Source organism: Oryzias latipes, chromosome 9, assembly GCF_053564925.1.
Source record: "Oryzias latipes strain Hd-rR chromosome 9, Olatipes_Hd-rR_3.1".
NCBI lineage: Eukaryota > Metazoa > Chordata > Actinopteri > Beloniformes > Adrianichthyidae > Oryzias > Oryzias latipes.
The window spans coordinates 9777988-9781929 of NC_136245.1; the positions used below are offsets into that span (position 1 = coordinate 9777988).

Below are 3942 nucleotides of genomic sequence, written 5' to 3' on the forward strand. Positions count from 1 at the left end.
CGTATTTGTGTTATCACATCAATCTTTTTCAAACAGCATTTCTCCAAATTTAAAATAGTAAGATTATATTGGTTTGAAAAATAAGAAAACTGCTTTCAAACATATAAATAAATCAGAATTAAATATATCAAATTATACAAAGGATATAAATACATATGGTTTCCTATTAACAAAGTTAACTTTATTTTAAAAAATGCAATAATTGTAAAAGTAAAATTATAAGCTTGGCAAACAAAGTTGTTATTTTGTTCCTCCAGAAGTGGGTGTAATTTAAAAAGAAAAGGTCAACAAAATGATTCAAAGCTTCTTGGTGAAATAATAAATTGCAGATCATTATCATGTCGCTGGAATATTGTTGTTAAATTATAGGCTTTTTTTGTTTCCATTCTAACTGGCTATTACTAGATTTAATGCATTTCATGTCAGAAGAAAAAACTCTATTACACTCTATTATATTATATCACACGGACGGATTTCCCGGTACAAGACACTAGCACTGGATTATCGACAATGAGAGCAACCTGCTTTTGCGGCAAGTCCTGTAAGAACTTGAGGGGTCTGAAGATTCACCAGGCCAAGATGGGCTGCACGAGGGGTAAGCAAGCAAGGCAACGCACAGAGTCAGTGCTTAGCACTACTTCTGGTAAGGCGGAGGAGGAGCAGGTCCCGGAATCACCCCACAGTGTCCAGAACCTCCAAGCCCTGCATCCTGCACCTAGCAGACCATCTGAACACCGTCAAGTCTTATGGCCTGCCGCAAACAAGGAGATTGAGTGGCGCCAGTTTGATGAGGACGTGGATGCAGCCCTAGAAGCAACGACGAGAGGAGGAGTCGATCAGCGACTACAGTGGATGTGTACGCTGATTATGAACATTGGTGCAGAGAGGTTTGGCATCAAACAACCGAAGGCGCGGCGCCCGACTCGCCCAAACCGGCGTGAGGCTGAGATTGGCAAGCTACGGAAAGAGCTGAAGGCCCTAAAGCAACAGTTTATGAACGCAAGAGAGGAGGACAAAGAAACCCTGACTGAGCTCCGGATCATCTTGAGGAAGAGGCTCATCTCCCTAAGACGTGCTGAGTGTCATAGGAGAAGAGCCAGAGAGAAAGCCCTCAAGCGGACTGCTTTCATAGCAAATCCATTTGGATTTACCAAACAGCTGTTAGGACAGAAGCGCAGCGGGAGTCTTGTGTGCTCAGAGGAGGAAATTAACCAGCACCTTAGTCTTAGTGACACTTACAGTGAAGAGAGAAGGGAGGAAAATCTCCCACACTGTAGGGAGCTTATCAGACCACGAGAGCCCTCTATCCATTTTAACACCAAAGAACCCTCCATGGCCGAAGTGAGAGAAACAATCAAAGCTGCACGAGCTGGTGCGGCCCCTGGGCCCAGCGGAGTGCCATACAGAGTATATAAAAGCTGCCCAAGACTACTGGCAAGGCTGTGGAAAATCATTAGATCAGTGTGGCGGAGAGGGAAGATACCCACGCAGTGGAGACATGCAGAAGGTGTCTGGATACCGAAGGAAGAGAATGCTAGTGACATCACACAGTTTCGCACCATTTCTTTGCTCAGTGTGGAAGGCAAGATATTCTTCAAGATTCTTGCAAACAGGCTGACTGAATTCCTCCTGAGAAATCAGTACATTGACACCACAGTGCAGAAAGGAGGGGTTCCAGGCATGCCTGGCTGCTTAGAGCATACAGGAGTTGTTACCCAGTTGATCCGAGAGGCAAGAGAAAATCGAGGAGATCTGTCAGTCATTTGGCTTGATCTTGCTAATGCTTATGGATCCATTCCGCACAAGCTGGTGGCAATGGCCCTGACCACATATCACGTTCCGGAGAAGATCAGAGATCTGGTGCAGGATTACTACAGCAGTTTCTGTCTGCGATTCACATCAGGCTCAGTAACATCCGCATGGCACCGTCTGGAGAAAGGCATCTTCACAGGTTGTACCATATCAGGGGTGCTGTTTGCCCTTGCGATGAACATGCTGGTCAAAGCAGCTGAAGCAGAATGTAGGGGTCCACTATCCAGATCAGGCACACGCCAACCACCAATTCGTGCCTTCATGGATGATTTGACTGTCACATCTACATCAGTGCCAGGATGTCGTTGGCTCCTCCAAGGGCTTGAGAGGCTTATGGCTTGGGCAAGAATGGTGTTTAAGCCAGCTAAATCAAGGTCCCTTGTTCTGAGGAAAGGAAAAGTGGTGGAGAAGTTCCGTTTCCACTTGGATGGAGTCCTAATTCCCTCAGTGTCAGAACAACCAGTGAAGAGCCTGGGGAAAGTCTTTGACGCCACACTGAAGGATAAGGCAGCAGTAGAGACAATGCACAAAGAGCTGAAAACCTGGCTAGCAGTGGTGGACAAGTCGGGTCTTCCAGGAAAGTTCAAAGCATGGATATATCAGTATGGCATTCTACCAAGACTCTTGTGGCCATCACTGATATATGAATTTCCAGCGTGGAGAGCTTTGAACGTAACATCACCCAGTTTCTGCGCAGATGGCTGGGCCTGCCAAGGAGCTTAAGTAGTATAGCTATGGCCGTTCCAACAAGCTGCAACTCCCCTTCACAAGCCTGATAGAAGAATTCAAAGTCACCAGAGCAGGACACCAGAGTCTCCTCTGCAGGCATCATGGTGCAAACCGGAAAGAAGTGGCAGGCTCAAGAGGCAGTTGCTCGTGCAGAAGCCAGGCTGAGACACAGTGTCTTGCTTGGCAATGTGGCAGTGGGTAGAGCAGGTCTTGGAAGCCACTCAAGACCGAAATTCGACAGAGCCAAAGGGAGGGAGAGACGGCAGCTGGTGCAGGAAGAGATCCATACAGAGGTGGAAGAAGATCGTTACAACAAAGCTGTAGCCATGCGCCAGCAAGGCGCATGGCTACAGCTTTGTTGCCATGGGAGAAGGAAGGTATACATGGCGTCATGACCAGGTTTTGAGGGCAGTGGCTGCCACCATCTGCACAGGAATTCAGCAAAGCAAACACCAGCTCCCAGAGAAGTGCAATATTACTTTTGTCAGGGCAGGAGAGAAACCACAAGCAGAGCGTAAGATCTCAACTGGGCTGCTAGCATCAGCTCGGGACTGGAGATTACAAGTGGACCTGGGGAGAAAGCTTAAGTTTCCAGAGCACATCGCAGAGACTTCCCTCAGGCCAGACCTGGTTTTAACATCAGACGCCACAAAGCAAGTGGTGCTGCTGGAACTTACAGTACCCTGGGAAGATCGGATGTGCGAGGCCAACGAGCGGAAGAGAGCCAGATACTTGGAACTGGTGGAAGCCTGTAAGATGAGTGGCTGGAGGGCACGTTATGAGCCATTTGAAGTGGGCTGCAGGGGTTTCCCAGGGCAATCCATGCACAGAGTACTCAAGCTCCTGGGTATTTGAGGGTTGCAGGAGAGAAAAGCCACCAAAACCATCAGTGAGGCAGCAGAAAGAGCCTCTAGGTGGCTGTGGATCAAGAGGGCAGATTTGTGGTGTAGCGCTGCTCGGACACAAGCTGGGGACTGATCACCCCCGGCTGGGTCGCCCAGGTGAGGGTGTATTATGATCTAAGACCCGAAACACCCCAAGGTGTTTCGGGTCACTGAGGATGTGTCCGAGCTGCACCAGTTGGTGTATTTAGTTACTTACTAATGAATTCTGGAACATTGAAATTGATTTAATTTTGTTTTTAACTCAGCTAAGCATTTCCAGAATTTCAGTTATGAGCATGTTTCCATGCTTTAAGGTAAATTTATCTGCATGGGAGTCCACAGCAAAAAATAAATAAATGATTCTAAATAAATAAAAAATAATAATAGAGCAATCCAGGACTTGTTGTCATTTCAGACCCAATTTAGGCTGATTTGAGCAAAAAGAGACGGACATAATAAATTCTGAAAATAAAGCATTTGGATTCGACAATTCCATCTGAAAAACTGAAATTCCTGT

At 46.8% G+C, this 3942-nt stretch overlaps 1 pseudogene; it reads left to right on the forward strand.

Annotated features, from left to right (window-relative positions):
• The first annotated feature begins 852 nt into the window (after positions 1–852).
• Positions 853–3565, forward strand: LOC105354828 (uncharacterized; annotated as a pseudogene).
• The last annotated feature ends 377 nt before the right edge of the window (positions 3566–3942 follow it).